Source organism: Delphinus delphis, chromosome 10 (genome assembly GCF_949987515.2).
Source record: "Delphinus delphis chromosome 10, mDelDel1.2, whole genome shotgun sequence".
NCBI classification, from domain to species: domain Eukaryota; kingdom Metazoa; phylum Chordata; class Mammalia; order Artiodactyla; family Delphinidae; genus Delphinus; species Delphinus delphis.
In genome coordinates this window covers 81,570,566-81,594,119 of record NC_082692.2, presented here as the reverse complement: position 1 = coordinate 81,594,119, position 23,554 = coordinate 81,570,566, and the positions used below count along the sequence as shown (strand labels likewise).

At 40.7% G+C, this 23,554-nt stretch overlaps 1 protein-coding gene across 2 annotated transcripts in view; it reads left to right on the top strand.

Annotated features, from left to right (window-relative positions):
- The window catches only part of SUCLG2 (succinate-CoA ligase GDP-forming subunit beta), a 245,659-nt gene that overhangs the window by 19,864 nt on the left and 202,241 nt on the right, over window positions 1–23,554 (top strand). The window lies entirely within an intron of this gene.

Sequence of the window (23,554 nt, the reverse complement as noted above, 5' to 3'; positions counted from 1 at the left end):
TCAAGTGAAACTACCAGCTGGAAATGTGTTGATGTGTGTCAGCCTAGAAGTGATGGCGGAGGCAGTTTCTGAGCTTTTAGACAGCCTAGCCTTTACAGAGCCCACTAAGTGCCAGGTTAAGCACTGTAATTGCATTTTCTCCTTGACACTCACAACAATGCTATGAAGTATGTACTATCATTATCATTATCTGTCATTATCTTCATTTTACGAAAGAGGAAACTGGAGCTTAGATGGGTTAAGTAGTTTGCCTAAATACACCCAACATGTGAATGATAGAGTCTAGATTTGAATTTAGGGCTATGGGACTTCAAAGCTTACACTTTTATTTCAAGCTTTCTAAAATTGTGAAATATAGCATAAAATACTGAAAACAAATCTATACAACATATGTGTAGTTTTGTTTTGTTTTTGTTTTTTAATATATATCTACCAGCATTTTAAAAATTTTATTTATTTTTGGCTGTGTTGGGTCTTCGTTGCTGCGCCCGGGCCTTCTCTAGCTGTGGTGAATGGGGCTACTCTTCATTGCAGTGCACGGACTTCTCATCGTGGTGGCTTCTCTTGTTGTGGAGCACAGGCTCTAGGCACGCGGGCTTCAGTAGTTGTGGCACGCAGGCTCAATAGTTGTGGTGCAGGGGCTTAGTTGCTCCGCGACATGTGGGATCTTCCTGGACCAGGGCTTGAACCCATGTCCCTTGCATTGGCAGGCAGATTGTTAACCACTGCGCCACTAGGGAAGCCCCTATACAACATATGTGTAGTTTAATTTGTAATTATAAAGTGAACATCACTCTCAGGACCAAAATATAAAGTTACCAATATCCCAGAAAATCCCATCCTCATTTTTTCTACTGATCAGTTTCCATACTGCTAACTTTTATGGTAGCCTTTTAGTTGTGAAACTTATACACTTACTCTGTTTAATTATCCTCCTTAGCATTTCATGATATGGCATAAGGGGAGGCTACGTGAACCAGAAATCAGAGGCATAGATGCTTCCCTTCGGTAATTGTATTTACCTTGGCCAAGTCACATGTCTCCAGAAAAGATAGGCATAAGGCCAAATAACTTCTAAAAAATCTTAACCACCATTATCCAGATAAGGGGTTGGTTAACTAGAAAGTGAAAAGCAAGTTAGAGGGCAGGTTTTGCTTGCTTTTTTCTTTGTTAATTTAGTATTAATGGTTATAGAAACCCTTAACAATTTCTGTGACAGACTTCACTCATTTTGAATAGCAAGTATTTTGTTCACTTATGTAAGTCACTATATTGCCCTTACACCTTATTGATTAAAATGTCCTAGCTCTTGAAGGACTCACGAGTATAATTTCTCTGAGACACACTGTACTTGGGGTTCTTAAAATCCACTGTTGAGGTCTGTGCATGACAAAGTGGAACCAAGTGGTTATTAATTTTTCATTGAAATCTTCTGAATAAGTGTTTTCTCTTGGTTGGTTTCAAAAGGAGTCATATTCCTGAATCTAATTAGAGGCAGTTCATGTACTGTGGGCTTATTAAGATTCAAGGCACTTTTTTATTTTAGCCTGTCTGATATCCCTTTTTGATTTCACTTAAATTTGAATTACTCTAAACATCATCTGGGCATATTGAAGATACTCAGTGTTATTAATAATAATGATGTTGACGAATCTGTCCCATCTTATCCTTCTCGAGTTCGATAACCTTATTCTTGATCTTGGCTTGTGAATACATGGGACTGTGCTGCTTCTCTTTTCTTCCTGTGGCGGCATCAGTAGTCAAACATGGCATTATTCTGGTGGGCCCAGACAAAGTCCCTGGGACCTTCTGCACATAGTGTACCAAGCAGCCATTCCCATCTGGTCAGAGTTGGCAGGCCCTTCGCCATTCCTCATCCTGATATTGGTTGTCTTAGGTCTAGACTTGTGTATCCCTCTTTATGACCTATTGAGTAAGTTACAATATCAGCTGATTGTTTTTTCTCAATTTCTGCCTTGAACTCCCATTTTTCTACCTATTTGGATGAAGATCTTTCCCTTTGCTGGACCTCTCTGTATTATCTTACTTCCCATGTATACCTCAGATCACTCAAGCTGCCTACATAGTGTGTGCATCTCAGAACAAAGTACTGGACTTATTCCTTGACTAGTCTTTGTTCATTTCTTTGGAGTTTGTTCTTGGAAGTGACTCCTTTCTTAAGGTGAGAACTCTTTCCTGTTTTAATAACACGAACTTACAAAAACTATCTCTGCTTGAATTCCTCCTGCGTATGTATCAGACAGGCTCCATTTACAGTATGGCCATGTAAGCTCTTCACAGACTGAACTTTCCATCGTTAGTGACTATATATGCTGGAAAAAATGCAGAAACCAAGAACTTGAAGGTTCTGGATAGTGAAGAAAAGCAGGAAGATCCCAGAGGAAAGTTGAAATTGGAAGGGACAGGTGTACTGAGTTTCCAGTTTTTACTTCCAGGATTATTCTTGATAACAGGCTCTAGTGGTATCTAAAACTCCAATAGAAAACCTATAGTCCTTCTGCCCTGAAGAACCAGAGGACAGAATTTGGGATAACCACAGCAGCTGGAAAGTGAGGGGATATCCCAGAAAGGAGAGAGACAGAGGGGTGAGTCCTGGATTCTTTGCATAAACTGCCCAAATCAGAAGGTATCCCCTGAAGGATGTGTGCAGGAGGCTGACTGCAAGTGACCCAGCTAAAGTGAAAAAGAACTGAACTAAGATTTGAGCAGCTGCCCAAGAGACAGAGTTTGTAGTCTGAGTCTGAATGTGTGTCACCTGTGAATCACTCTTCACTGAGAACTCAGCTATTTTTTTCACTTGCGTCTGATACACGCTATGTAAACATGCTCTTTTCCCACCGTTCAGTTGCCCGTCGGAGTTTTATGCTTCGTTCACAGTTCACAGTTGTTGGGCTTAGAAGGCAGGCAAGAGGTCTAAAATATTTAGAACTAGTGCAAAGCCTCATCCAAGGCAGGAGTTTGATATGAGGTTTTAAGAATGATGGTTCTGCCACAATTCCCCCTTCTTTTGCACAATTACTGGTGTGTGAAGATTGCCCTCATGCATTCTAATGTCATGGGTTACCTCTTTTTTGGCTCTTCACCATGGTGTTGGAAGAAGTGTTGAATATTATAAAAATCACAGTAATAATAAAGGTAGCAGCTAATATTTTCTGAGCTCTCATTACACAACAGGTACTGTTCTAAGTACTTTATATGTAGTAACTCATTTTATTCTCATGGTAATCCTGTTTTATTATTCCTATTTTATGGTTAAGGAAATAAAGGCCTAGAGGTTGAATACATAGGTATAAAATGGTAAAGCCGGGAGCCAAGTGAAAGAGGAAGATAGGTCGGTATGGTATATACTCGGGTACACTGTCTGAGAAGCTTGGTTTGGATTGGGAGATAGGTATCGTCTGGACTGAGTTCCACTAAATTCCTGAGTAAAGGAGATGTGAAAAATACCATTTTCCTGCTACTGTGTTCTATCAAGTTGACTGGCATGAACTTGGTAGGGGTAAGGTTAAGAAATACTTGTGTTAGCCCAAAGATTGAACCCTAATTTAGTTAAAGGGATAATTAACCGGTGAGTAGTTAGCTTATCTCAGTTGAGTTAGGTTCTGTCTGGGCAATTGTTTATTGACTCTTGTGACTAAAATACCACTGAAATTTTTATTTGTACTGAGGAGCAAATTATTGAGTGTAGTCGGTTAGAATGAGAAGATGAAAATAAACTACTTATAAGAGAAATAATAGTTTGTTTAGGCTAGAATTTTGAAATCTGCTTAGAGTCCTACAGACTCTTGACTAGAACCTTGATGATGGTAGTGGTCCTGGTCAAGAATTGGCAAAGGAAAGAGGAATCCCTTTCTACCATGGCACCAAAGAGCTTTTAATGATACACTGAGCACTGCAGTTTACTGAGTAGATGACACGGGGTCTCTGTGGATACAAAAGGAAGCTGTTACATTATTAGGCCTAGGTAATTTATAGAGGTTTGTCCAGGATGGAGATGTGTTTCTGTTCTGTTCCATATTGTTCAGACCACATCTGGAACTTTGTCCTCTTCTGAACCCCATGGTTATAGAATGGACACTTTATTTCAGTAATGGAGTAGCTTGTATTGGACTAACAGATAACACATAAAACAGTGATAACTTCTTGACAAAATAAGAAAAAATTTCAAAAATATTAAAATATTTGAAGGTGTTATAGAGTAATCAAAATGAGACAGAAACTGGAGAGAATTCCATCCTTTAAGGAACGGGACTGCACTGAATAAGAGCCACATTTATACAGCTTTCCCTTTGAGGACTCTTCCCATCCTACCCAGTGCATTAAACAGCTGTCCATTGAAATCTTACTTTTCTTTATTTGCCTAGACACGTTTAGGCTTTACTGTTGCCAGGAAAACTTGTTGACACTGATTGGAAGCATTGTTCTTTAATTGATATTTATTACAACTAGATTATTTTCCTGGCATTTCATTATGGAATATATCCTTAATTTCATGTAGACTTGGGGACTTAACACTATTCTATAGGTTATAAGACATGAGGAAATCAAATATACAATGAAGGAGTCAGGGTATATTAACCGTATGGATTTGGGTTTAGAACTTGGTTTTTGAAAACATGCAAAATCCATTTGCTGTTTCAGTGTTTTAAAGGTTTGACCTCTGTGTAAATGATTTCACTACAGAAACTGATTGCAATGTATTGCAATGTTTTTGAATATTGATATAATAAATATTTAATGGATACATCCTGCTAGTAATTCTATCTAACATGGAATTAGAGAAGTTTTACCTGAATCAGCCTGTGAAACAGCCAGAAAAATATAATCATGTCCTTTTGAATAACCTTAAAAACGTTTTACTTTTCATTATTAATTTGTTCTTGCATTTTGGTTTATGGCTTAAGCACATTAATTAAAAAATGCAGTACCTGTACATTCATCCTTTTACACTTGTGGGTTCTAGGGATGAGGGCAGTGGAAAAGCAAAATTGTACAACTCAGATTTGTATTTGAATATGAAGAATTATAAAGCATCGTTGTACACATTCATTACATCCATGAAATACCAAATAGGTTATTTTCTTGACTGTGTAGATGTTTATGGCAATGTAATAGTTATAATAAAAGCATTTACTGAGTGTCTTTTGTGTTAGGCACTGTGATGCATACTTCAAAGGGAGGATCTCACTGATGACAGATGATAACCTGACAGGATAGTGATTAAGCTTATGGGCTCCACAAATTTGGTTTGAATTCTTAAGACCTTGGAAACATGTCTAGTCTCCCTGTGCTTCAGTTTTCCATGTGCAGTTGGGGGTAATCCTTTTCCTACCTTGCTGTTTCTAAATTAACATACTGGGACAGAGTCACCTCCCCTGGTCACTTCCCATTAATGATCATGGTCATCATCATAGCGGGACAAGGGCTCAAAAGCAGGTCTCTCTCTCCAAAGTCCATGATTTTAATCACCTTACTGTGTGTCTAAGCATGCCTGACACGTAGTAGGTGCTAAATAAATGTGCTCTGAGGTACATGTTCCCTGTAGAGTTTGTGTTTGAACTGCCATTTGTAGATAATATATGGCAGAATGTAGAAAGAAGCTTCTTAGCTTTGGAGTCTTAGAGATAAATGGTGGGCATATAGACTAAAAACTATATCATTCTAGAAACATGACTACTGAACTGTTAGCCCAGGAAGTGCCTGGCCTTGTCTAATATAATTTATTGTCACAAGAACTACTGTTATTTGTCTCCCATTGAAGGCAGTTTGGTGGCCCCAGTTTTAGATTGAGATCATTTTGTCTGTGGTCTTTACATCTAATAAATTAGTTATCACTCAGCAGATACTTACAGTGCACCTTGTACGTGCCAGGACTGTCCAGGCACGAGGGATGCATTGGTGAAGGCATCAGGCCCGGTTTGTGCCTTTGAGGCCATCATAGTCTCTTGGGATGCCCAGACATTGACAAATCACACAAATATGTAGTCAGTTGCCCTTTGAGAGATGCTATGAGGGAAGATGATGGACTGTAGTGAGAAAGGTTAACCTGGGAGTGGAATGCCGATACAGGTTTTGGTGGGAGTCAGCAAACATTTTCTGTAAAGGACCGTGTAGTAAATATTTTAGGCTCCTGGTCCTTACATTCTTGGTTGCAACCACTCAGCTCTATCAACTGCAGTGTGAAAGCAGCCCTTGACAAGATGTAAAAAAGCATCCGGTATTATAAAGAAAATGAAATCTCCCACACCCCCGTCCCCTTCCTCAGAGGAGAGCACCCTTGCCAGTTCGGGGTGTAGCATTCTGTGCATAAAGTTTATTTTATAAGCCACACCTATAAATTTAAACAAACTTTTAAAAGGCCATTTATCTAATAAGCTGAGTTAGGCAAGTTTTGTATGGGACAAAGTTGGTGCTGCTTCTGGATATGCTGCTGTTCAATGATGAGATGAGGCTGGGGGACTCTACTCATGACTAGTCTTCTTTTTCCATCAATAACGGGACACACTCTTTCAGTACTTGATATAGATGAGGATTTGTGAAAATTAGTGTCTGCTCTTGAGACTTTCTCATAATGAAATGATATTAGTGTGAGGAGAAGGAGCACGTCTGGAATTAGCAGAGAAAGCCTTAGAAAAAAGTGAAATTTACATCTGGAGCTTCTCATGCTGCTTTCACCGTTGTAGTTTTAGAGAAGGAACTATTCTCAGGGAAGTGGACTATGTGTGGCGCTCTGCAGAAAATGTGCTCAAAACTTCGATTTGATAGCCCCTGGGTGAAAATTTCCACCTGATTCCCTGTCATGGAATCACATGCTGAGTTAATCCATGGCTGTTTTGCATTTTCTCATTTGGGAAATAAAACAGCATACTCAGAATTCCCCTCCCTTTTCTTTTGCCCTATCTCTCTAGAAGTAGACCTCTTCTCCCATGATCTGGACTGGTAAGAAAGGACATACGATATGGGCTAGCAGGTTGTTGCTGATGACAGTCACAGAGGCTTATCAAACTCCATAGCACGATTTTACTTAGTGAAGTAATGTCTTAGTGTATCTGCACTGGAAGGACACTTGTATGTTTTTACTTAGCTAGTGAGGTAAAAAACTCTCCTGTGGGACTCTCCATACTGGTGTAGGAGGGTATGAGGAGCAGTTTCCTCCTCTGGACTCTCAAGTAGTTTGTCCCCATCTCATACTAAGGAAGGGGGTAGTCAAGTTGTTTCTTAAAAGACCAGAGAGTAGATATTTTAGACTTTGCAGCCGTGCAGTCTCTGTTGTGACTACTCAGCTCTGCACTTGTAGTGAGAAAGCAGCCAGAGAAAATATATAAACAGGGAGGCTCACCCCAAATAGCCTGTCAAAATATTCCTTCTAACTGCATATCAGAGTCTGCCTGAGAGAATTTGGGAGTAGATGTATCTTTGTCCATCTTGAACATTCATAAATGCGTTTATTCCATAAAAAAAACTGAATTGAGTACCTGCTGTGTATCATACAGTGTTCTAGGCACTGGCATTTATCTGTGAACAAAACAAGTGTGTGCCTGATGGACCTGGCATTCTAGCTCTATAAATATATAATATTAGTTACAAGTGAGGAATTACAAAACAGGGGGACAGCATTGTCTAAATTTCTCTGTATTCATACTTTCCGTTCCTGCTTTAGCATTGGAGTCCAGTCAGAAATATAGAAACTGCGCTAATCATTTTAACAGGGATAATTTAATGTAGCAAATTGATTAAAGAAATGTTGGAGGACTGCAGGGGCAAAAAGAGAACCCTGACTAAAGCAGGGATTGTAACTGCAGGAAGCAGCTACCACCCCTGGAATAAAAGGAAATGATTGGAACTCTCCAAGAACTTGGAAACATGGAGGAGGAATCCTGCAGTGCTGGGACCCAGAGCATTAAGGAAGAGGCACTGCCTAGCTGGCTCTGATGGCTGTTCTAGGAGTGTAGGCAGAACTTTATAAACTGAAATCAACTGCTCTTGGAACTCACTGCTACATCCAGGGTGAAGAGCTGTGGCTCGGGGCTCTGATGAAAGAACATTATACACCGAAAGGAGCAGATACTTTCTCCATCCTCCAGCCTTCTAGTCTCGCAGTGGTGCCACATGTTGGCAGAATCTAAAGGGAAGCCAGCTGGCAAAGAAGAAGGTAATTTGCAGAGTTTCAGCCGACAGAGTGGTGGGCACCTAGAAAGGAGGTTTTGGAGCTGATAAAAAATAGCTTAATAACTGGCACATCACTGATAGGCCCAAGTGTGTGCCCTCTTTCTCTCTCTTTAGATCTGCTGCACTGAATCCCAAAGAGGTTGTGCAGAACAATGAGAAGATAAGTGGAAATACCAGAATAAACAAAAGTACTTTCACACAAAGGTGAAACAACTCCTGTTTCCTTCTTTCTGGTGTTATGGTTAGTTGTGTACTTGAATTTGTTTGCAGTCTGTGGCATTTCCTAAAGGAGTGACTAGTTCCATGGGAACTAAAGCAGATGTCAAGTAAAAATTGGTTTGGGGAAGACTGTAAAATGTATCTAAATACGCGTATTTTTTAAATGGTTGGACTTCTCATAACCTTTAATAAGATAATGTGTGTTGAGAATTTCTTCTCAACAGGAAGTAAAGTAAAATTGAAGGAAGTAAAATTATGTATTTGGCAAATATTTGACCATGAACGTCTCTCTTCCAATTTCTAGTGCATTAATTTATTTTCCGAATATATTCCCTTTACTTTCAACCTGTCTCTTCTTGCCTGTTTTTTTTTCAATGATCAATTTTAAATTTTCAAGATTTCTAGTTAAATTTTTTGATTGATGTAATATTTTCTGATATGTCTGATGTATTACACTTCTTAAAGCACAGTTTTGTGCTTTGTTCTCTCTGAGCTTTTTTCCCTCAGTTATTAGTTCTTCTGTTTGTTTCTCTTTCATGATGTTGATGGGCCTCCGTTGTTTAATTATTATTAATTTTGTGCTTAGCATCCTGTCATCGGTGACTGTATGAGAGGGGCAGAGGGTGTAGCCCCATGGAATGTGTCAGTAACTGGTCTTTTCCCATGGTATCAGAGGTCTCCTGGACCACTGTGTCATCCCTTGGGCCCAGGTACCCCACAACTACTGTTTAGTCTAGCACATCTTGTGCTACGTCATGTCAGTTATCCTAATGGTTGCCTTGGCCCCCTCCTGTGCTCCCTGTATATCCAGCCTTCAAGTTTAAAGTATAATCAGAGTTACTCCCACTTTTGGTATAGTCCTGTCCTGGCTGTTTTAGCTGTAGGATTCTATTTCAGTCTAGTTCTTATTTGTCTGACATTCTTCAGTCAGGGATTTTCCTCAACTTCTGGTCTGCTAGGTGCATTCCCTTCTTCTTTATTATTTTCTCCAGTGCTGCTATGACTGGTTTGTTTGGACATTCTGGTCCAATCTTGTGTTCTTCCTTTCTGCGTCCCCACTCTGCTTAGCTCTAGTTCTAACCCTGTAGAGTAGGTTATGTTTACTAGGTGGGTTGCTTTTGGGAGGGGGCTTGGTCTCAGGGTCTTGGGTTACTTCTCCAGCTATCATTGTGGCAGTACTTCCTTTGGGTATATCCTCTGCCTTGGGAAGCTCAGGTGCCTCAAAGATGGCAGGATCTGTAGAGATCACTTTTGAGGTGACTGTCCTCCACTAGAGATAAATGAGGAGCTTCTCAAGAAAAGAGAGTGAGGACCAACAAGGGAGAGTTATTTAGGCTATTTATCCTTGGGTAGCCACTGGATGCTGGCTGGATCTGGCTGCCTGGAAAGTAACAGCACCATCTTCCCACCGTGGCAGCATTTTTTGCCTTTCTGGGGTTGTTTCTTGATCCCAGACCAGATTGAAGAGGGATTTCACAGAAATTTTTCATTTCACTTTTCCACAACCTTGTAAGGTTGTGGTGGTTGATAGTCTCATTTAACTTAAGTAAAGAAGGTAAAAGGTCATCTGCCAATAAGCGGTAGGGCAAAGACGGGTGACCAAGTCTTCAGCCTCACCCTTTTAAGCTCATTTCTCACTATCAACTCCTGAACGCTTCATCATGACATTACCAGGCAGTACATCATATTTTGCTCTTTTGTTTCTCATTTTCTCTGTTAACTTTTAGTTTGGACCAGTTGTTCAATTGTAGTAATATTGTATAACATTTTACTCTAGGTTCTTGAAAGAAAAATGATTAGCATTAAACTTCGTTGAGATTTCTTAGGTTTCTTTGAATCTCTCAATTTTAAGAGGATATAGCATGATAAGAATATTATTTGCTGCTCAGATATTAAGTGTCACATTGGCTATTTTGCAAGAGTCCTTTTGTCTGTGTGTGCTTTTCGGATTTTTCTGTTATCACAGTGGACTTTTCAGATGAATCACAGTATTTCTTTCAAAAGTTTCCTGGAGCCAAGTGAATGTCATGTATCCTATGCTGTGGTATAAATTATCTTTTCAGGGATTATTTTGACATTTCATGTTATCTAGTTTTCTGAAAGCTTGCCTTGAAGATTCACTTCTATGTGTTGTTCATACAGATATATGTAAAATTTAGCGATTCTCTGCCTTCCCAACTTTGGCTAAAGAAACTCAGATTACTGCAAGAGAACAGGTGACTAATATGAATCAAAAGATCTGGCACGTGCTTTTCTTTCATAAGTAGGACATTTACATAGAATATTGGGCAATCAGATTTAACACTTGAGATTCTAATTTCTCCTATAAGTGGGAATTCTGACAATGGAAACATGAAGAAAGGGACACTCTCAATAATGTTGATATCTTTCTTAATAGACAATCTAAGACCTCATTCTCCAGAGTAGTAATATTTCATTCATCAACAAGAATAAAGTCTCCTTCTAAACATAAATAGTGCACTTGGAACCTTGCAGACGCCAATTATCATTCTGTACAGCAAACCTTCAAAATGTCAGACGATCTCAGGAATTTCCCCAGCAAAGGTCGATCATTTACTATTGAGTCATTTCTTCAGCATGCCAAGGTGACAGGCGAACCTGTGAGATTGAGTTAGCTAGGTCACTCAAAGCTGCTACTATAAAGAAGCCATGAGAAGTCTATTTGTATTGGGTAAATCCCATTAAACTCAAATGTATCCTAAACTGTTGAGTGCTATTAAGATTGTTAGAAGGAGCATGAGTGGGTTGATTGAAATAAAGTCTGCCCCTTGCAAGCTTTCTACTGAATTTATTGGAAGGGACTTCAGGGAGTAATTTAAGGAGAGCTAGCAAATTGGGAACTGAAGGGGATGGAGCAGGGAAGGTGGCAGGCTCTACTGGGGAGCTGAATCTGATGCACTGAGTTGACACATGTGACTCCTCGTAATGGCCGTGCTGAACACATACAACAAAGTGCCTTCACATACCTTATCTGTTTTTATCCTCCCAGCAATCCTGGAAAGTTCAGTGTTCTGCTTTACTAGTATCTCTGCTTTACTCGCTTAGTGTCACAAGCTCGTTGGAGGTGGAGTTCTTGAAATACACCCCTGTAAGTCTTCTCACACCTTTGGGCAAGGTTGCTGAAGAAAAATATCTCGCATTTTCCCTTCTCTGAGTGTTATACATAATCTACTCTGATGGCATGTGTAAATGTGTAAAATGGTTGGCTGGGGTTAGCTGAGCAATTAATGGCCCCAGAATACAAGGTTGAGTCCTGGCTGTTGTATTATTGCACTGTTTTGAATTTGTTTTCCAGTGAGCACTTTGCATGAAAGCTATTCTTGGAACCCCAAAGCCCTTTTTGCTTCCACAGAGACTCACTTGAGTGAGTGGAGAAAATCTCACACACACACACACACACACACACACACACACACATACATTTTTATGAGGTGAAACGATGACCTAATTTTCAGGAAAGTACTTCCAGAGTTATGCTAGAAATGAGCAGAAGCTCGACTTTAATGAACATGAACCTGACATAATAGCAAGTCACCTGACACAAACCTGAGACAGTTCATGGGTGCAAACCTGTATCCTCCCCTCCGTCCCTGAGCTCACCTGTTCTGCACAGCTGTAGTGCTGGTGTTCTGGAAGGGCCTGAGCACACGGATGGATGCCTCACACTAGCTTGATGAGGCTGTGCCAGCTTGGCATATACATGTTGGGGAGGGAAAAACTATTTTCCTCTACCCATCTTAGGTTCATTGTCTGGGGTCCTGCAACTTAGAAAAAACAAGAGAAAAACAAATAGAAGTTTAGTAACAGGTGCAGTGTACACACACATGGGAGCACTCAGTGATGAGTAACTCAAAAGGATGGTCAGAACTCGGGCTTTTGTAGCATCTTTTTTTGGCCTCTCCCGTTGTGGAGCACAGGCTCCGGACGCGCAGGCTCAGTGGCCGTGGCTCACGGGTCCAGCCGCTCGGCGGCATGTGGAATTCTCCCGGACTGGGGCACGAACCCATGTCCCCTGCATCAGCAGGCGGACTCTCAACCACTGTGCCACCAGGGAAGCCCTGTAGCATCTTAAGAGAACAGTAAATGTGTATGGGAGTGACAGGACAAAGGAAAAGGACTTTGAGCTTCTAGGGGGAGCAAATTGTGGGAAGGTAAATAGATGGGAGGTAAGGACTAGTTAGTAGGTTCATTGTGTGATCCCTCTGGTGCTGTCTCCGTGTGTGTGTGTGTGTGTGTGTGTGTGTGTGTGTGTGTCAGGGACAGGAGGGAAGGGTGGTCAAGAGCAGAGAGGTTTTTTTTTTTGTTTTTTTTTTTGCGGTACGCGGGCCTCTCACTGTTGTGGCCTCTCCCGTTGCGGAGCACAGGCTCCGGACGCGCAGGCTCAGCGGCCATGGCTCACGGGCCCAGCCGCTCCGCGGCATGTGGGATCTTCCCGGACCGGGGCACGAACGCGTGTCCCCTGCATCGGCAGGTGGACTCTCAACCACTGCGCCACCAGGGAAGCCCCCTTGAGCAGAGAGTTTTTGTTGTGTCTGCTTCTTTTTGTTTACCTTCAGCTCAAAATAATCCTTATATCTGAATGGCATGTTTTGCAGTGGCATACGCTGAACCCCTTTATTTATCTCTGTAAGATTGTTTAATATTATTATTTTTTCCTGTTTAAGTATACATTCTGTTATGTGTCCCTCTTGTCTGTCACTTGCTTGCTTTTCCCTCTCTCTGTTTTGCTTTGGAAGTATGTCTGCATTGATCTATTTTAAGATCCGGCTTATTCATTTGAAGCATTTTGTGGAATTCCATTGGATATGCCACATTTTATTTATCCTTAGATTTTATTTCTTCCCTTTTACTATTCCTGCTTGCTGCCTCTTTAATCAAGGGAGGCCTTGTGTTTTCTCCTTGGAGAGAAGCTGCAGATGGGCCACTGTAGCAGGAGAGTGCTATAGCAGGGCAGTTTGCCTGTTGCCTGCTGGGATCAATATTAAATAATGGAAGAAGGTTGTAAGATCAAAGACCCAGCAGCTCTGATGTTGTGGAATGATGTACAGAAGTGTCAATAATTAAGTGTAATGCAAAGGCCAATTTGAGCAAAAAAATCCAAGGTTAAGGTTGTTCCTAAAGAAATGCTTTTTATGACTAGCAGGTACATAAAACTCAATAGGCTTAAATGAATTAACCTTGTAAAATGTGTGTGTGTGTTGTGTGCATGTGTATGTGTGTCTAATATTAGATTTCTTTTTACTTTATAACCCATATCTAATCCATGAGTAGGCTTTGCTTCATCACCAAACTCTGTGAAGAATCCCTCCATTCTTCTCTGTTTCCCCCTCCACCACTTTCTCTGTGGTCTAGGTGAGGAGTCTGCAAACTGTGGCCTGCTAGCCACATCCTGTTTTTGTAAATAAAGATTTATTGGAACACATCCCTGCCCATTCTTTTATGTATTATGTAAGCCTGCTTGTGCTACAAAGACAGAGTTAAATAGTTGCAACTGAGACTATCTAGTCTCAAAGCCTAAAATATTTACTGTTTGGTTGTTTACAGAAAAAGATTGCAGACTCTAGTCTGGTTTAATGCTTCCCTCTTGTAATTGGTTTCTTTCTGTAAACAGAAGACAGAGTGACTTTTCTAAAATGTGAATTTGATCTTCTCACACCCCATGAATAAAAACAAAATCTAAACTCCATACCATAGCTTACAAGCACCTGCATGGTCTGGTCCCTGCTCACCTTTCCACCCTAATGCTTTCCAGGATTCCCCCTTGTTCTGGTCACACTGAGCCTTTCCTGCCTTGGGACATGCTGCTTGGCTTCTCACAGTTGCCTCATTTTCAGTTCAGCTCTGTAAATGTCCTGCAGTGAAATCTGTAAAGCAGAGCATTCCACTTCTCCTCCTGCCCCAGTTAATTTCACTGCCCAGGACCCAGTTTTGTGGGCTGGGAGGCAATTCACAATTTCTACCTCAGTGAAGAGCACAGACTCTGGACTCTGGCACACACACCTGGATTGGAATGTGGCTCTGCCTCTAACCACTTAGCTTTCCTGTGCCTTAATTTGCTCATCTATAAAACGGGCTTCTGCTGGTTTCTTTCCTCGTAGGGTGGTTGTGAGAATTAATTGATGTAATGCTTTTCTAGTGTCTAGTACGGCTTCCACAGCTTTGTAGCACTTACACATGTCAGCTAGTATTTGGTGTAGTTTTAAAATAGGAGACCTTGTCGTGGCACTCTAAGAATTACATCTAAAATAGCAACCGGCTATGATCCAGTGTCTAGAGAGTCTGAAAGCTCAACTTTCTATTCTTCCCTGGTAGGACAGATGATTTTATTTTATTTTTGTAACAGATGCTGCCCCCCCCTTACTGTGGGGCCTTAGAGAAGCGGTACTCTCAGAGATGCCTTGTAAGAGGGGCACAAATGGCCTCAGGCTCCTAGTCTGAGCCTCACCTAGTTTGTTGTAAAGAAGAGTTCAAGTATTATTTCTCTTGATCAGTGTATGGTCAGGCCACTCAAGATGGCTGTTCTCTTGCTCTCTGTACATCCCTGGCCTGACCAGTGGCTGCTTCACCTACACCCTACTCACTTGATTGACCTTCTTACATACTTGCCCAGGCCCCAGCTAATGATTGGCCTTATGCAAGGGATGGTGAGGAAACCCCTCTACTGGTTTCCCTGGTAACTAATGAGTCCACCTGACGTCAGTTCCCCTATAACTGGTAATCCCCCCCACCCCACCCCAGTGAAGACTGCCGCCATGTCCTCCCCGCTGTCTGCTGCACGTGGTGAGGCGTCACTCCAGGACCTTGCTTCAGACTTATAAGCTCCTCCATCCATTAAACTATTAATGTCTCTGTTGCTGACTCTAGGCTGTTTCTTTGGTCTTGAAGCTGGGCAAGCACAGGCCTTGTAGGCCTTCAGGGTACGGCCCAACAATCAGTAAACTTTTTAAAGTACTTTTCCTCTCTAGCCATCTACTCTAATTAAATACCACATCCCATCAACACTGTTTTTTCAGGTACCACACCATCTTTATTAGTGTTCCCAGTTTGTCAGCTGCTTAATTTCCCCTTCTTTTAAATAGAAAACTAGGTATTTTTAGGTCAGGAATGGCAGTATAGTTTTTATCTGTGGTAGTTCCAAGGATTGACATAAGATTCACAGAAAGACAAAAAAAGAAAAGTAATAATGGAAAACTCATAGGTATTTTAGGCAGAGAACTTGGATACAAATCTTGATTCTCACTTAACTAGCTGAATGGCCTTAGACACATTTCTTAACTTCTTTCACCTTCACACTTCCTCGTCTGTGACATGGGGATATTCTGCTCAAATGAGATGGAAAATAAATTTACCTAGCACAGATAACACATTTTAGATGCTTTTCAAATGTGAGATTTGTGTGGTCCTTCCTCTTGTAAATTACTGTTTGGTGACTGTTGAGTGAATTAAGTATTACATTCCACTATTAGAGTTTAAAAATACCTCCCCAAATGCATTTAAAGTGAGCAGCAGGACACCAAGGGCTCTTCTTTATTGTTTATATGATCACCTACTATTTTCATTCTATCAATTCCTCAGTGTCTCCTTGTCACCCTTTTCTCCTGCTTTGTATTTCTATATTAAATAACAGTAGCTAACCTTTTTTTTGGTAGTTATTATATGCTGGGCGCTGTTCTGATTGACTTGTACTCAATCCTCACAGCATCCTATGAGGATGGGCCTGTTAGTTTCCTCCCTTGTAAATGATGAAACTCATTTCAGCTATTTCTCTCATCCTTAGAGGGTAGCTTCCCTCTGTACCCCTGTTAGAGCTTAGGGACTCCGCCACAGGGGGCTCATTAATTGGTTAATTAATTTCTTTACAGTGTGCAAAATGGGGATAGTGTAAATGGCAAGTGGCCAGCTCGACAAAAAGGATGCTATATTTTCAAAGGTTACCCATATGAAGGCTCCACATGAAGGCCCCACACGTTAGCCTGAACGCACGTAAAATATAACAGAGCCTCGGTACTCACATTCCTGCTCTTTCTTCCAAGTCTGACTTTATTCTTTCCTTTCCATAGGCTTAGATTTCTAATCATGATGCTGCTTTTCTTTATCTGTCTCTTCAGCATGTTTTCTTTGTAAAGCAGGAGTTCACATGCTGGTGTTTTCATATTAAGGGCTAAACAGAAAAGTGCTGTTATTATCATTGTTGTTATTGTTATCTTCCTCTTATAAACGAGATTCTACTTAATCTCTTTTCCAGGGCAACAGTGAAGTGGCTTCTTTATCAGTGCCTGTTTTAAGCAAGCAGGCCTTTTATTTTATGGTACTCATATTGAGACACATCAAGTTATAGCTGTCTTTTCATTTGCACCAACACGTTTATTTGAAGCCTAGTATTTCCTAGGTAATGTGACTAAGGTAGATTTATGGGTGCTAATTTGCATACAGAATAACATTGGCAAAAACTAAAATATAACAAACACATACCAACTCTTGGCATGCCACTGCCCCACCGAGCATCTGCCTTCCTTGCCTGTAATGAGAGGGAAATATATTTTCCTCTGAGTTTACAGCTAATTCCTTGTTTGTATTCCACTGTCGTCAATGCTGTTGAGAGCTCAAAATGAGGTTTAAGAGCCTCTTCCTATCTAACAGCAGGAGTTTATATTAGAGGTGATAGTTCTGTGTAACAGAGAAGGCAAGCTTTTCCTCCCCCACCCTGATTTCACACCACATTTGAAGAACCCCTGCTACATTTAAGTACGAGTGCAAGCCCTTCATTTTCTAGGCAAGTTAATAGACTCGAGGCTGTGCATTTGGGTTAAAGCTTAGGTTTGATGACTTCCTCTCAGTGTTGTTTTTGAGTAAATTGATTTTCATTCCACAAATAATAAATGTTTTTTTCTATAATTTTTTATTTGTTTGTTTTAAATTATAGATTAGGTTAAACATCCTTTGATCACCATGTTCCTGGTCTGCCCTCCTCAGATTTACTGGCATTAAGTTTGGTGAACTTCATCTGGCCCTTTTCCTATACATTTACTTACTCATATGTCTATCCTTGGAATATACAGAATATTGCTTTGTGTGTGGACACGTGTGTCTGAAATATAAATATTATTCTACTTTATATACTGAAAGAAACTTGCCGTTTTCTTCTAGTAACGTGTCTTGGAGAATGGTCAGTGTTAGGCCTCCATACTTATCAGGCTAGACTAGTCAGTGAAGAAGTTATTCTTGAGATCTCAGTGGTCTGTTGACCACTGAGGTTTATTATTATTAAATCAAAGGTTTATTTCTTTCTTTTTTTTAAAAAAAAATTATTTATTTATTTATTTTTGGTTTCATTGGGTCTTTGTTCCTGTGTGCGGGCTTTCTCTAGTTGTGGCTCACGGGAGCTACTCTTTGTTGCAGTGGCTTCTCTTGTTGCGGAGCGCAGCCTCTAGCCGTGCAGGCTTCAGTAGTTGTGGCTCGTGGGCTCTGGAGCGCAGGCTCAGTAGTTGTGGCGCACGGGCTTAGTTGCTCCGTGGCATGTGGGGTCTTCCCAGAGCAGGGCTCAAACCTGTGTCCCCTGCATTGGCAGGCAGATTCTTAACCACTACACCACCAGGGAAGTCCCAAAGGTTTATTTCTTGTTCATGTAAGTGTGTGACTCAAAGGCAAGGGTCCTCCATGTAGTAACTTGATAATCCATGCTGTTTCAACCCTCTGACTCCACCGTCTCCACATGTGGCTTCCAGGTCCTTGCAGCCACCGGAAAAGGGCGCTGGAGGGTTGCTGGAAAGTTTTGGCACGCTAGGTGCAAGAGAACTGAGAATGGAGGGGAACACATGGATAGTGGTGCTAGTCTGTTGCCACAGGAGTTTTCAGTGCTTCATATAGCTTGAATATATTGTGGTTTAATTAGCTGGTCTCCTTTTTGATGGGCATTTAGGTCACTTCCAGCTTTCCCCTTTATTATGTACAACACTACACAGAAGAGCCTTGTATGTATCCTGGGTACACATGTGACTGTTTTGCTAGTTTAAACACTCAACAAGTAGACTTCACAGTTCAGAGGATGTGGGTGTTCTGGTTACCATCAGTGCTGTCACATTGTTTTTGAAGGTGGTCATACTGGTGTTTGATTTGCATGGTTAGTGTATGAGAAAGAAATACCTTCACCAGTGACATTATCAAACTTTCATTATTTCCCCTATCCAATGGCAGCTTTGTTCCTTTTGGCAAAATGGCTTCTCATTTTTGTTTTAATTTCTATTTTCCTGGTTATTAGTGAGTTTTTATTCTCTCTCAGACTCTGTTATGCTGCCTGAGTGAAGCGGGACTGTGGAAAGTCAGGCTGAAGAAAGACAGGGAGTGCAGAGAGCCAGTGGTCAGATGTGGCTCACACGTTCTCCCTTTGGGGGCACCCAGCTCAATGGCATTTCTTTCTATACTCCCTTGATCAATTTTTTTTTTCCCTCCCATGGCGATATTTCAGTAGTCTTTACACCTCTGATTTTAAAACTGCGGGGTGAAGAATCCTTTCTCAGTCGTGTCATTTTTTTCTGTGGAGCTGTCTAATTTTGTGTTTTGAGTTTTCTTGTGAATTTTTCCCTGCTTAGTCATTGTCTTTTTATCTCTTGGTTCTCTTTGTCCTTTCCCTCATTTTTCATTCTTTTTCTTCTGTCTCTGCTCCCTTGTTCCCACTGGCTGTTAAATCTTTATGTGCTGCTTTTCTTTTAAGTTGTATTTTCCCCTTCCCCTCCAAGCTTAGAAATGCTTGCTCTGTCAAAGATTAACATGGAAGGGAAGGGAGCAATGGAAAGGTCAGCGCACAAATCTAGAAGTAACCAAACCCAGGGGCCCACCCCCTCCAGCTGTTTTGAGAACATGATGCTGTTCCTGATATGGTCACTTTGCCAAAATCTGTATGAAAAAAGGAAACAACATTGGAATTAGTCCATTTCTCATTCTGCCTCTGGCTCACTGTAGGATCCCTAGGCATGTTACTTCTCATCTTTAGGCCTCAAGTTCTCTGACTCTAAAATGAGGAGGTTGGATCCCAGTAGTCTTTCTATACCTTGGAACCCCAGTATATGGAACATGTGACTTCCTGGGAAACTGCTGCAGATTAAGGGTCCAAAGTCGCCTTTATAATGGCCCACTGCCATTCCTCTTCCCCTGCGATGTCTTGAAGGGGCGCCTTCAAAATCTGTGCAGCAACAGGTCATTTAATAGGAGTTAACAGGGAAGATAATTCATGACAAAAGTATTAGAACAATTAGAATCCATACAGGACTGGGGAGGCCATCCAGAGACTGGCAACATTAGGAACCTTCTACCAGCCTGAGGAGTGGAAGGAGTGGAAGGGGGTGGTGTTGGCAGAGTCCAGGCCAGCTTGTGGGCGCAGGAGTCACGGTGGCGAGACAGCAAGAGCTGGAGTTATGGAAGGAAGGGCTGTCTGGAGGGACCTGAGGCTTCAGAGGAGATGCAGTCACTGTTGGAGTGGCCACCTGACTTAGAAAGAGGAAGCCGAAGCTTGGTATCTTCTTCTCACTGTCCTATCTCCAAACAGTCTCAAACTTAGGCAGGAGCCAGTTGCAAAGAACACAGTTTGAAGGCAAGCAGGCAAATAACTGGCAGAAACAACTGAAAGGCACTGGGTCAGATGATCTTTAAACTCTCTTCCATTACATTCCAGAGTTCATAGATTCCCTGGAAGATTCCTGACTTCTGCAGTGAAGATATTAGTCTAGGGTTTTAACAGGTCGCTCTACCTAGGAATTGGAATAAACTACTTCTTCTGCCATTTTAGAGTCTTGGGACAGCACCTGCTCACATCTCCACTTCCCTCCCTCCCAAAGCCTGGAGCAGCTGCATTTTTCCTTACGTGCGCTGTGCCAGCGTTTCATGAGAATCCTATTCCTGGTAGATTTTTGACCTTTTGAAGACAGCAGTATCTTGCTCCTGCCAGTCTCAGTATTTATCACCAAGAGGCCTCTGGGAATGTGGAGCCAGAGGACAAACGGAGGGAATCAGTAGTATTACAGTCGAAGCTTTGCAGTTTTACAGTCACCTGTGATAGTGGGCCAGTGACTAACCTTCAGCCTGGGTTTCCTAAACGGTAAGATGGTTTTATGAGGACAGACTAGGTGCTATAGATGGGCTAGGTTCTGCAGCAGCAACAAATAATCCCCAGAATCTCAATGGCTAAAAGTCCACAAAGGTTTATTTTTCACTGCACATTCATTGTGATTTACCTGGGGATGTTCAGTCCTCACTTTTAACCCCTGGCTCATAGATCAGCTACCATCTTGAATATTGCCAATTCCCAGGTCGAGAGAGAGAGTGTTTGGGTGGGTGGGAGGGTTGACAATCAAATGTTGGACCTAACGTGTCACGCACCATGTGTACTCATGGCCTTATTAGCTGGAACTAGTTACATGGCCTCACCTAACTTCAGCTAAGGCAAAGAAGTACCTGGAAGGAGGACAGTTAGGAATATTTGTTAGTTTTCATTAATGATAGTTACAGAGAAAGATAATAATACTTCTCATGATTTTTTTGGCCATTAGATAATATAAATACTGATTATAATACCTAACTTGTAGGAAATGCTCCATCAATAATAGGTAGAACAATTATTATTGTTGTTATTATTATTATTCAGCAGCATGCTTTACACCATCCTTCTACTTAGTAACTTCTCTTCTTTTTTCTTTGCCATGAAAATGCAAAAGTAGACTTAACTTGTTCCTGTCTAGATGTATCACAAATTCTTAATTAATGAAGTTGAGTTAATGAAGTCTTAGACCCAGTCAGGGACCCTACTCTTCCAAGTTTAGGATTGACAAATATAGGTAATTATTCTGTAAAACGATCACTTTGTGAAGTGATAGCTTGAGTATCAGCAGTGGCTTTGGAACTATGTTCACTGTGTTGGTTTTCAATTTAAGAGCCACAGACTTTAAGCAGCTTTTCATTTTGAGTCAGTGCAGAAACAGTCAATATGTATTATATGTCTATGAAGCTGGTCTCTGGATCAATTGCAATTAATTTGCAGCAGATTGCATTAACATATCTAAAATTAATACAGTGAGTGTTCTGATGAAAAGAAATTGACCATGACCACACTATGGCTGTTTTTAGTCTCTCTCAAATGTCCTTTTCAAACAGTATTTCTTTTTTTCTTCTGTTAATGGTTTTAAATTGGTACGTCAACATAAACTTAATCTATTGATCCTTCCCCATTGGCCTTTTAAAAGTGGTCCCAGAATATGTCACATATCATATTCAATCTCTTCTTTCTTTAGGGGGCTTTTACTAAATGCCTCAAACTGAATTTTTTCTTGGCATGTTACATGAGGTGCTATAAAGACTACTAAATTGACGAGTACATTCATTTTTGAATTGTTGTGTTTTTCAAATTACTAATATTTCATCAAGACTTAAAAATTCAGAAATAAGAGTAACAAATCATATACAGTTAACGAACTATATACAGTAAACAGTTGTGAGCACTGCTTGTCTGACAGTTTATTTTTATCTTAGCATTATCTGTTTCTAAAGAAGAAGTGCAAGCAACTTCAATTTTAATAACATTGTTACCAATATTTATAAGGATGGAACAAAGACAGAGCTTGAGGCTTGATCATGTGGAAATTTGAATTTTTTTACAAGTGTGTGTAAATTATGTTTATTTTAGATCTGAAGGACTTTTACTTTTTTTAGAGAAAGTCAGTTTCTGGAAATGAAAAGTTATCTATATCGGGACAAAAAAGACAAAAGGCAGGATTTATTTATTTGGCTATCTAACTGGTAATTTTTTAGTATCTTCTGTATGCCAAGCACTATCACATTCTTCATAAAGACACAAAGAAGTTGAAGACACACTCTGTCCTTGAGTAGAACCCAGTCTTGCTGTAAGGTTCTGGAGCCTCTTTGGAATGCCTCTCTTCCAAAAGAGCTTCATGAGTGCGTTGTAGCTTGGAGATGCCAGAAGAACATGACATTTTTAAGGACACATTAAAGGTCCTGAAAGCTAGTGGTTCCATGTGGTAAAGCCCTGTGGGCCTCAGTTTATGGTGTGCATGATGTTGCTCAGACATCCACTGAGGTCCTTGACTGAAGCCGCTAGGAGGTATGTCAGGTGATCTTCCACCACCAGTATTGTGAGCCAGTTGTGTGATTGATTTTTTGGTTGGTTTGTGCATTAATGGCATCGTTATCTTACCTCTAGTGAACTGTGGTTCCTTTGCATCATAACTCATGGATAGAACTGAAACTAAGTGTATTCATTTTTTTCTTTTTTTCTTTTCTTTTAAAAACAAGGCTTATGGATTTGATAGGGAATGTCGATCTTATTCTAAAGCATGAGAAGAATTTATTTGTTCATGTCACTCCGTCCTTTGATTATTTTCTTCTAGCACAAATATAAACTAATTGATTAGTGCATATTGGAAAACCACTTTCACATGATTCTTACGCAGAGTTACTTTAATACACAAATTGCAGTTTTTAGGAACTAGTAGTTTCATTAATGGTGACTTTTTCAGGTTACTGTGCTCAACTTTGGTGTGTGAAAGAGATAATCTCATTAAACACATAATGACTGTACCTAGAGTCCATTAAAAACCACAACAAAGAAGTGGATTAGTCTGTGGCCCATTGACCTCAAAGAGTTGAAACAAATTTCCTGAGATACCTTATGATGATTCATGCTGTGTGTACAGTTATTAAAATAATGCTTTGAGCTTTGTTTGGAGTGGAGATGGGGGAAAGCATATGCTATATAACAGAGTCCTTAACATTTTTTAAAATAACTTTTTACTGAAGTCCTTATAGACTCACAGGGAGCTGCAAAAATAGTGCAAGAGTACACAGGTGTACTCTTCCCCCAGCGTCCCCTAGTGTTGACATCTTACATGGTTTGAGTACAGTATCAAAACTAGGAAATTGACCTTGGTACATTCCTGTTAACTAAATTACAGACCTTATTCATTCAGGGGTGTGTGTAGTTGTCCTTAACATTTTTTTTTTTTTTTTTTTTTTTTTTTTTTTGCGGTACGCGGGCCTCTCACTGCTGTGGCCTCTCCCGTTGCGGAGCACAGGCTCCGGACGCGCAGGCTCAGCGGCCATGGCTCACGAGCCCAGCCGC